Source organism: Buteo buteo, chromosome 2, assembly GCF_964188355.1.
Source record: "Buteo buteo chromosome 2, bButBut1.hap1.1, whole genome shotgun sequence".
Taxonomy (NCBI): domain Eukaryota; kingdom Metazoa; phylum Chordata; class Aves; order Accipitriformes; family Accipitridae; genus Buteo; species Buteo buteo.
In genome coordinates this window covers 78,119,783-78,131,300 of record NC_134172.1, presented here as the reverse complement: position 1 = coordinate 78,131,300, position 11,518 = coordinate 78,119,783, and the positions used below count along the sequence as shown (strand labels likewise).

The following is an 11,518-nucleotide window of genomic DNA, read 5'->3' as shown; positions in this document are numbered from 1 at the left end:
ACGCTCCCAGTACTGGCATCCAGTACCAGCGCCGTGCACCCAGTACTGGCATCCAGTACCAGCACCAGCCACCCAATACTGGCATCCAGTACTGGCACCATGCACCAGCACCACGCACCCAGTACTGGCATCCAGTACCAGCGCTATGCTCCCAGTACTGGCATGCTGCACCAGCACCAGCCACCCAATACTGGCATCCGGTACTGGCACCCTGCATCAGCACCACACTTCCAATACTGGCATCCAGTACCAGCACTATGCACCCAGTACTGGCACCCTGCACCAGCATCAGCCACCCAATACTGGATGCCAGTACTGGCACCATGCACTCAGCACCAGCACCTACTGCATGCACCTTGCACCAGCACCGTGCCCCCAATACTGGCATCCAGTACCAGCACTATGCACCCAGTATTGGCACCCAGCACTGGCACCCAGCACCCAGTACCCCATACTGGCACCCTGCATCAGCACCCAGTACCAAATACTGGCACCCTGCACCAGCACTGGAGGTCCCCTCTGCCCCTGCGGGGTCCTTGCCCATCCCTGGAGCGTGGGGCAAGGCTGCCTGTGGAGTTGCCCCCGGGACTGCTTCCCTGCTAAGGGTCCCTTCCGAGGAGTGGCCTTCCCTAAATCAGTGGTTCCTCTGCTTTTTTTTTTTTTTTTTCAAAAAGGGGGGAATTATGCATCGCTAAAAATAAAGGGTGATAAAACTTTGGGAGAGAAAGGAGGCATAAAAATTTCATGATCTTGCCAGCCAGGGAAATTATCCCACTTTATTATTTAAAACCTCATTAAAACCCATTTCCCTGGGAGAGACAATGATCAAACCACTGTCTATTTCAATCCTCGAGACGTTCACTCTGCTACATGGGGAACGTGTTTAAAATAGGCCCCTACGTGTGACAGCTCAGCGGAAAACACCAACCCCGACCCCCTGCCCATGTGAGCAGCATCTCCAAGCTGATCCGGGCGGCATCGCACGGCACCCCCTGCGCCTCCCCCCATTTCAATCCAATACTCTGGATTTTCCTCTTTTTACCCATCTGGCTCACACCAGTGGGAGCTACAGAGGAGGATCCCAGGGAGGATCTGCCCAAGGACCTCTGCGGACGAAGCAGGCTCCTTCCTCTGATTGCAACTTTTCCAAATCTTCGGAGCAGCTCCAGTGGGGAGCCAGGGCTGCCAGGCTGCTCCCTCCTGCCGTGTGACCCGGCCGCCAGCCCTCCCAATTTGCTTTAGCGGTTCATTTAACTGGAAGCTCACAAATGCCCATAAAGGCTCCCACGTCTTCTGGAACTGCTTTGTAGTGTGTGTTTGGGATTTTTAGAAATCCCCATGAACATTTGGGCTTGTGATTCCTTGTGATTCTCGAGCCAGTCTGTCCCTTCGGATGGTGAAAAGACCACGAGTGTTTGGTTTAAAAGAAGTCACCTTGTTAAAAACAAAGTGTGGATTGGGAGGAAACGTTTGGTCGGAGCTCCCAAATCACCTGCAAAGTGGTGCTGTTCAATGAGTAGCCAAACTCAGCGCAGTTTGCGCTCACAGTGCCACAGCCAGGCCTAGCCACCTCCTCTTTAAATACACGCAGTGGGGAGGGAAACGCATCTTTTCGAGCAATCACAAACGCTCCGATAAATAACCGGGGACACTGCTCCAATTCAGCTTGGAGTTTGGAAAGCTGCTTTCCCCCAGCGCCAGCCTGGGCTGTGAAGCAGGGATGGGAGCAGGAGCTCCTGGGAAGAACAGGCAGAATCCTGCCCGCGCTCGGAGGTACGGAGAAAGGACACGGCAGCCTCTCTTCAACCACGAATCGGTGGCAGAGTCCCGCACCAACCTCTCCGTCTGCGCCCCACGCTGTTACCGCATCCCCTGGCTCTCTCTCCCACCCAAACCCTTCCCGGCCTTTTCCCTCTCCGGCGGTTTTCCAGCCCCTCTCCCCGTCCCCGGCTCCCGGCGCTGCAGTAGCGGGACCCGCCCGCAGGTGCCGCCCGACTCCGCCGGCAGCGGCTCGGCGGGGCCCCGGTTCGGTGTGCCCCCCCCCGTCAGCCCCCGGCCACTCGGCCGGTGGGGAGAAGAAAGGCGTTCTGCGGGGCAGAGAGCGGAGACTTTCACCCAGCGTTGCAGGGAAGCTCCAGCCCAAGTGCACTTGGGCAGCCGGGGCATCATCCGGCTGGGTGCTGCTGTCGTGTCCCTTTGGTACCCGATAGGCATTTCCGAAAGCTCCGGAAAGCTGAGAGCGGGGCCTTGGGTGGGTGTTTTCTCTAACTTTTCGGACGGTGTTGCTGTAAGACAGTGCTGTGTGAGCAGAGGTGATCTCTGCCTGGAGAGAGTATAGCCCAAAGCAAGCACCTGCAAAGCTGGTTTTCCTCCTCACGGAGAAGTCCGGTAGCTCCAGGCGGGATGCTAGGGACCAGGAAGCCTCTTCTGCTGAGTACCTGAGAGGAGTCAGCCTGTGTCACGACTGAGATACAGCAAGGCTCCCGATGGGTCTGCAAAGCAGCATTTGATGGAGAAATCCCGTCAACGGTTGCTCAACACCCATCTCCAAAGCACTCTGCAGCATCAGCCTCGCTGGTGCGGCAGAATGGGCTGATCCCTCCCAGGGTGTTTCCAGCTTGTGTGCTCCTGGAGAGAGGCTGGCAGGTAATGAAAGAGGATGTATGAAGGCTGCTGAGATGTTTTGCTTTAGAAAAGCCTCTTTCTCCCACCAGCTACCTGGGCCTTTTAAAGCTTTCTAAGCAGCAGAGGGTAGTTTGACTGGAGTGACCAGAAAAGATGCACCTGGGCCTGGAGCTTGGAGGAAACAACAGTACTTGAGCTACTACAGCCCAAGTGGGAGTTACAGGAGAAGCAACTCAGCTGTCACCGCTCAGGAAGCGCTTGTCAGAGCTGAGATTGTAAAGGTCATGTTCATCCTGTCCCTGAATATGTATCTCCTGTCTGCTGAGGGCAGCGCGAGGACGCAGCGAGGTGATGCTCACCTCACAGGCTGTGGGTGCAAGGAGCTGGCACGTGTGGGTGCAGGAAGCAGAGCTGTCCTGGAGACCAGCCCTGCTCCGGGGTGTAAATCCACCCTGTGTGTCTCAGTCGCAGAGCTGTCTCTGCAGAATACCTGGTTTGGGCTCTGCAGTCCCATCACAGCTAAATTATTGCCTTTTGAGAAATACCTGTGCACCCTTTTCAGCTTTTTTTTGCTCGTTTAAGGCTCCAGAGCTTCCTGAGGAATGTCAGAGCCACATTTCCCGTACTGATCTCTACCTTAGCTATCAGGTGTGCTAGAAACCCGCGTATCTCCATGGCTCCCCGTGACTGCTCACATGCTGACTTAAGAGTCATTCTGGTTGGGGTCAGGCTTTTCCCACAGGAGCCTGAAGTGTAAAGATTGTCTCTCCAGTACTCAAGCTTGAAGATAAAGCAACAACTTGAAGTTCTGGAGTGTGGCGCTCTGCAGGTTGTAGAGCAAAGTTTAAAAGGGAATTTTGCACTACCAGGAGCAACACAACTATAAATTCTATCACATTTAGAGGGCAAAGGTTCGGTTATTTTGATTTCCTAATGTAACAGAGCTTATGCAATCACATTGTATATCAGCGCACTCATATTCTTCCAAATTCTTCTCTTTAAAAACTTTTTAACCCTTTGGCCAGTTTTATCCAAAACTGATAGAGGTATAAAGCTCAGTTCCTGCATTTACAAACAGCTGGGTAAAGAATGACCCTGCCAGGGCTGCAACTGTGAGAAAGACCAACACATGCTGTCAGACTTTATTAGACACTAGAGAATCTGCACAGCTCCGACATTTGATTGATGCCCAAACCATGGGAAAAGCTTCAGTCAGAGTTTGTGCCCTCTCAGGCACCCAGGTCAGTCCCTCAAGAGACGCCAGCCTGTTGAAAGCCAGACTCTGCAAATTCTGCAGCTCACAGAGCTGTTTGTTTGCTTTTTCGTGCCAAGCTGGGAGGGGGCAGGCAGGGAGAAGGAGCTCAGCAGAAGTCTTAGCCAAAAGGGCTAGTGCTGGTCTTCGAGGATAGGACTAAGAGCAGCACAGGCACTGCAGCCCCAAAGCCTGCCTTTGGTATTGTAGAGATGTCCTTCTTGAGGGAATCGCTGCAAATTATCAGCTCTGCTGCCGGGTGGTACAAGCTGGCAGGGCCTTGGGGGCACTAATCTGTATTACCACTACGGTTTTCATCTGAGCCTCTCAGTGATCTACAGACTTTCTCTCAAACTCTCATTCATCACTGTTCGAGAGATGGCTGAACAGTTGTTATGAAGTATGTCAGACAGAAGTTGGAAGTGGTGACAATAAGGACAAAACTCAGGTGGCTGGACTCTTCTGGTTACTTTTGGGTGAAATCAAGGTAGGCAGAGGAGATCTAGACAGCTGTGCCCTTTCCTTGATCACAGGATGGACAGTGGAAAAATTTGGGCCAAATCCAGTCTGCTCCAACCTATGTCTGCTGTGATAGTTCAAAAGCAGCTCTGACTTTTGAAAATGTAGGAGTTGAAAGACACTTTGGAGATCTTCCGCATGTAAAAATGAGCACGGTTTGGTCTGATCTCTGTACAAAGGTCCACAGGCAGGTGGAAGAGCTCCTGCAGGTATGTTGGAGAACTAGTGGAAAGTCTCTGCTCTTTGGCTGCAGGGGGAAGGTGACGTAGATGATTAGAGATGGGAAGAGCATGTTTGAGGGGAAGGCTTGAGAGGTCAAGGTCAAATGTCTATAATGAAAAGAAAATACTTTGAACAAGAGGGGAAGGTAAAGATATTCTTGGCTGCATAATCTAGTCCAAGAACTATATTCTCTGATTTTTATTCTACTTGTATGAAAAGCATCTCTCTGTCACTTCCTCGGCTCTAAATTGTTTGGCAGAGAGAGTTCATTAGAAATCTGCTCTGTTGAATAGCAAAGTAATGAATCTTTGTGCTTTCCATTTCCTCCACCTGAACTGGAAAGTGTTTTTTCTCACACAATCTCAGTCTTGAGCAGTAATAACAAAACCACAACTTCTGTTGCAGCTCTTTATTTGCAGGTTGGATTCCTCTGTGGACACATCTAAACACAAGTGTACATGACCTGCTGGCTACAAGACAGCAGACAAAGAAAATGATGGTTATGACTGTGTGAACAAGTACGATTCTGATATTTCAGTTTTAAGACAGCAGGGTCCAGGACTCGCTGTCAGGAAAAACTGCTCATGACTTTGAGGTTTCTCACTTATATGCTAAGCTGAGAACAACTTCTATATGCAGAACAATTTTTGTATGTGGTTTTTGGTTTAACACCATACAATCCCTATTTCTGATTGATCAGGTGACACTGAAATGGCTGAAGCTTGGATTATGGCCTGATTTATGCGCGTGCAATTCCAGAGCAAATGCAATCAAGTTGCAGGATTTACATTTACATCTTACATTAGTAAAATCCTGGGCTAACTTGTGTGGCTAACCTGCCTGTTCCTCTAGCTCTTCCACACTGCAAGCGCTGAAGGCCCATCTACTGTAGCTGAAGCTGTTGCACAGGTTAGGAAACAATTATTTAACTCGGTAGCTGAAACATCTGGCTATTCCTTGTCCCCCATCCCAATTCATCAGCTATCTTGAATTATTCTAAAGAGTTCCTCAAAGTTTTAGGGTCTTCTATTAAATAATCCACTTCTTTCATCACCTAGTATTGCCTTATGTGACTCCTCTGTAATACAAAAGCGGTGTGAGATGATGATGTAAAGGAGAGCAGGGTGCTGTGGACTGAGGAAATGTTGGCTCAGATGCTCGTTCCCAAGCTGTATCTGTCGCTGGTAGATTCGCCTCAGTCCAGGGGAATAAAGAAAAGAAGTAGGAATATAGATGTTTTCTCACTTTCCCCTCTTCTTTCTGTAATGGATATGGGACAGAGGGAAGGTATTATTATGTTTTTCATTACAGAAGTGTCAAAAATAACAACGTCCCCCCACCTTAAAATATTTGGTCCGGCACCTTGTGGGAGGTGCTGTTTCTGAAGGGAAAGGGTTTATTTTTTCTCAGTCTTGAATCAGTCTTGGCTTTCCCTGCTGTGACTGCTGGAGGAGGAGGGGAGGGCTGGCGGGCTTGTGTGTGAGGATTCATTTCCTCCAGCTCACAGAACAACCATCAGGTAGCACTAGGGTTCAGCTGCCACGAGCCCAAACTGAATTTGAACCAGAGGCTCCATATGAAATGCCTGCAGCCCAGGGTGTCTCAGGGAGGCACCCCTGCCCTGCTGCTTGCAGCAAAACCCCCATCTGCTTCTCCTACTGGAAACGGGTGTTAGGAGAGGTCTGAGCCTGTCTGGTCTGAACCCTGTTGGAGCAGAGATGTTCTCACTTTCTGTTTTCCATGACCTGTGCTGGGGACAGACTTAGAAGTATCCCTAGAACAAATTGACCAAGGTATCCTTTTTCTGACACGCTCCTGGATAAGATGAAGGGACCCATTTGCTCCTTCCCCTGCCCCTTTTCTCAGTGACACAGATATAGGCCATGCAGCTCTTCCTCTGTTTTGGCGAAGGGAGGGGCAGTTTCCTGTTTTTATACAGAAATTAGATTGATCCAGGATGCCTTTGTGCTGCTGCTGGTCCTGATGCACGCAGAGGGGCTAACAGTGTACGTGAGCTCTGTGGCTTTTACTGCAGCTTTCCTGCTTGCTGCTAGCACCAAGCCTTTGACACTCCCTGCACTGCATCATGGCTAGAGCCTCGGGGTTGAGATGTATGGAGGGCCGCCCCTCTGACTGGTGCAGGAGGCTCTCAAGCACCACTAGCAAGCTTTGCCTGCAAAAACGGGGTCTCCTTTTCCAGTGACCCATTCCAGGGTGTTTGCAGGTTTCCGATGCAGTAGTGCAGCTCCATCCTGCTCCAGCTATGGGACTGCCTGTCCAAGGCCAGGGCTGCATCTGCCATTAACATCCCAGGAATCTGCTCCAGGCAGGCAGGAATAAAGTCAAGAGACATGTTTACAGCTGCTAGGGCAAGTAGGGGGGAGCGCAGGCAGGGGAGCAGACACAGCCCAGTATAACAGTCTCACGGTCTAGCTGTCGCTGTCAAGGAATTGGTCTTGAGTAAGAAGAAATGGAGAGCAAGCAGCAAATTGGCTTTGCTCAGTGCTGTGGCTACAGTTAATAAGGAGGGAACTGGGCAAAGGTAATGTATAATTAAGTTGGCTGATAGCAGAGTTCTGTCCAGAGCAGGAATGTGTTGTATGCTGTCATGCTATAATTAGCAACATTTTGTTATAGTGCTTTTCCTTTCCTTGAAGGATCCCAAAAAGCTTCACAAAATGCACTCGGTTAAAGTTGCCAGCTCCCCTCTGGGAGCAAGGCGCCACGTCTGCAATGCCCTGATCCTGCGCGGTGGAATGGCCCGGGGCTGGCAGAGGGAGAAGGGTGAGGCTTTTCCTCCAAAGACACCCAGCTGGGAGAGACAGGGTCCCTCTACCTGGGGTAACCTGTGAAATGGGTGATTTTGCCTGTGAGAAAGCTGGAACATGGAGAGGTGAAGTGGCTTTCTAAGGTCACCAAGTGAGTCATGGGTAAAGCTAGGAATAGAAGCCAGCAGTCAGGCTCCCAGCTGCTGTACCTATGGTTATTTCTATTTATGCTCTTCACTTCTCTTGCCCATGGTTTACTGAGTGCATTCCAAGAGTAACTTGCCTGCCAAACTTCCTCCTCTTTAAAACCAGAAATGGACAGATAAGATAGTAGAAGAAATCAGTTTAACTGCTGGTATGTGCACAAACATACCTGAACCCTGTCCAAGTTATCAGCCACTTCTTTTTTAATGCTCTTTCAGGGCCGGAGAAACGCCTCCCGTCTCAAAGCGCCTATGGCAGTTTGCTGGCAGGGTATTGGATGATTTATTTCCTTCGCCTGTGGTCAAAAGGAGAAAAAATAAAAAAAAGCAAAAAATAAAGAAGGCAATTATGTTAGACAGAGCAAAACCCGGTCAAGTGACTCCAATATAAATCCCATGAAGGCAATGGGAGAATCGTGGCTCTGGGAATTAGAAGTTTAGACTGTAAACCAAAATAAAACTGAAACCCCAAATAAATGCTGCATTCTCCCCCAGTAAATTTTCCCAGAATGCCTTATCTACCTCTCAGTGAAGGCCCTGAGACTTTCTTCCATCAGCTTGAGTTGTAAATCAGATTGGGCCCAAGCCCAGAGTATCTGAAAAGTCCTAAAGCAGGGGGTAACGATTTGGCTTCTCATTATTCTTGGGGTGACCAGAATTAGACTGCTGTGTCAACTGGTGTTCAAAGGCAGCATAAAAAGGTTAATTCAAGTAGCAGAACTGACACGAAGACAGACTTATATCAAATGGAAGCATGGTAGTGGCATGAGACACCAAAAATGCTATGCTGCCAGTCTGCTATCTGAAAACAGGCACTGAGGATGGAGATAGGCTTGCCTACTTTGTGACATGAGCTGTCTAAATTCACACAAACTGCCCTTTGTCGTGGATCAGCAGATGGGCTGCCCTTGTACCCTTGCATCCCAGTGCAGTATCACATCGACTCTCACACTTCTTGGAGCTCTCTGGTCTCTCCTTTCTCCTCCTCCACTTTCTTCTTTTTGTGTTTTGCCCTGTATTTTTCTATTTGCAAAGCTTTTATTGCAGTGTTGTTTTACGATTCTCTTCATTCCCTGACTTGAGAGGTGATCTGCTGTGTAAGTCATGCAGAAGCTCCTGCTGCTGGCGCGAGTCCCCTGGAAGAGCAGAGAGGTGCCTGGGTCACTAGGCTGCCGTCTGAGCCTCAGGATGCGGCCGTGAGCTTTTCTGTCAGCAGTCTGCCCCGTGGAAGCAGGGAGCCGCCTGATCTTTGACCAGGAGGGATTCGGCATTGTGTGGTTTTCTGTGTTTCTTCTGTTCTCTACTTTGCTGGATTCTTCCCAACCTTCTCTGGGATCTTTGCAGAGGGATCAGACTGGAATAATATTGGTTTGGTCCCCAGGTATCTTGTATACACAGGCTATCCATTTCTATGAGGCGACTTTCGCAGAGTGTCCCAGGCATAAAAGCTGACCTCTCCTCTTTGCCCTTGCGGTGATTCCCTGATGTTAGAGCTGATGAGTAGTGTACAACCAAGCTCTCCCTCCTCCTGCCAGTCCTGGCTCTGCACACTGCAGTTCCAGGTCCTTTCACGGAAATTAGCATTTACTTTAAGAACTAAAATAAACAAAAACAAATAAATCTCCTAACAAAATAAGATCAATAAAAACATAGCCAAGTGCTTTGTTTTCCTTAGAAGATGCATCTTTGTGCATACCCACTTGTGTGTTGCCAAGTTTTTGAAATCAGCAAAGGCTGACATTGTTTACTGCAAATTAAAGACCCTCTGGAGACACTCTGTCTTGCTTTCCAGTGTAGCCTTGGGCTGGGAGAGTGAGGCAGTTGGACAGTAGCATAGAAGAAACCCTGTTCCAGTGTTGCTAACTATAGCATTAATTTCAGAGTCATAAATAACTTCAGTACCATGGTTACAGCACTAGCCAAGTATGATATCATTTCGTTTAGGATTAGGGAAAAATATCTTCCTTGAAGCTGTGGGTTCTAAAATAAGCAACTTTTCCAGAATGGGTTTTCTCCCAAAGACTACACAGAGAAACTCCAGCCTGTAGCTGTAAATTAGAAGGATTACTTTAGTAAAATTGACTGGATGAGAAGTGTCAGCAGGTAAAACAGCTCAGAGGGTAGATTCTTCTAAGTTCCTCAGTGAATGACAGCCTGGCACTCTGTCGGTTTTCTTAGAAAATAGTACCTTCCATGAATGACAGCAAGCATAGACTTTTCCAACCCAAGTTCTGTATTACGGAGACATGCAGAAGCATAGGTCCCTTCAGAAATCAGATGCCACTAATGACCATTAGAAAGATGGATTGAGAGATTGGTGCTGACAGTTCCCATGGCTGCATGGACAACATTATAGTAACTGCGCAAGCAAACGACAGCTAGCATGCATCCATTGGTCCAGTCGAACAAACAAGTGTGATATTTGTATTACAAAATTTACACACAATTACATGCATGTACAATTCTGCAGGACCTTAGGAGCTACAGTGAAAGGCTGTTGTGAGAGAGATCCTGACTATGTGTTACATACAGTACAGCGCTATAATGGACTACAACAAGAACTTCAAGTGGGGACAAGGGGCTCATGTGAGGAGGCATAACAAGAGAAAATTTTATGGAAAAACAGACACTTTAAATGCTGCAAAAATGGTCGTAAGTTGATGATACTGGAAATCCTGCTCTAGGGCTCCTGGATACAAAATGCTAGACCACACAACCCAAAGCACTGATCCCATTCAAAATTGTTCAAAAAGTTATGACATTAAGTCTGTATTGGTAGGCTTTATGCCAGATTAGATATTGTCTTTCTTCCTGCTGCCGGCATAAAGCCAGCATAAATGCTGTATTATGTACTCTGGCTAATTCAACAGAAACGTAATTGTGTGCCCAGGCATGATCTGGATTGAATTTGTTCTGCTAAATGATTCAGTAGTGCTCAAACCTGGTATAAAGGACCATAGAATTTGGTACAAACTTCCATTTCAAATTTCATGTCTTCTCTAATGTAAGGCAAGACAATTTTGCCACGTGCAAATGTCTATGATAATTGTTGAAATGTTTTCCCTCAGTTTAATGCCATTTCACAGCACAGATTAGAGGGTGCCCCCCATGAAAAGCAGTGGAGAAACTTGAACACATGGAGAAAAAATAAATGTACTTTTTACTTCTGCTCTTCCTGGTTCTAATTGTACAGACAACATCTGAAAAGTGACATTTCAGGATAGGCTGAACAAGTTTGATGATTGATACACTGCATTCATTAGCCCTGCCTCTCACTGCTACAGCCTGATCCCTGCTGGGAGATCCTCTGGTGGTTAACTTACCCCAACTCCTGATAGCAGAGTCTCAGGTTTCGAGGTGAATGTGGGCTTCTGCAGCTCTGAGCAGCCTGAAGACGCTGGCCTTTTTCTTTTGCTCTTTGTCTATGCTAGGCTTGGCTTCTTTGAAGTAACTGTTATCCATCATGAAGATGTGGGAGGCCAGCACAGTTTTCATTTTCTCAGCAGTGGATTTAGGGAAAACCAGATACCTTGGCCTCTCTTGGGCTGTGTTAAATGGAGAGATGCTTTTGGTTTGGGAATAGTCCTCTGTGTGTGTGAGTATCTCTGTTTTGAAGTCATCTTTATTTCAGCTGTGAACTGCAAAGCAACCTAAAGGGGAAAAAAAGAAGATGATCACAGGAGAATTATATTTGTGTATGAGGACAGAGGTTTCGTGAGTTACCTGGTATACTTTACATGAAAAAATATAAAGGCCATCTGGCCAAGGGAGTGGCTAGAAGAGATCTCACTAACATTAGTACTAATTTACAGTACCAATAGTTTCTTTAGTATGGCCAGTGAATAAAAGTATTGCTTTCAGGCTCAGAAGATACTCAACTTGCACGTGGCTTTGATGCTGACCTGTCCTTTAACCCTAGCAAACTCAAA

At 48.0% G+C, this 11,518-nt stretch overlaps 1 long non-coding RNA gene across 1 annotated transcript; it reads right to left on the bottom strand.

Annotated features, from left to right (window-relative positions):
• Nucleotides 1–5,025: 5,025 nt before the first annotated feature.
• Nucleotides 5,026–11,066, bottom strand: LOC142028766 (uncharacterized). The gene is made up of 3 exons (XR_012649690.1): nt 10,913–11,066; nt 7,760–7,885; nt 5,026–5,878 (listed from the first exon to the last, which is right to left on the bottom strand). It is a non-coding gene; the product is annotated as an uncharacterized LOC142028766 (long non-coding RNA).
• Nucleotides 11,067–11,518: the final 452 nt, after the last annotated feature.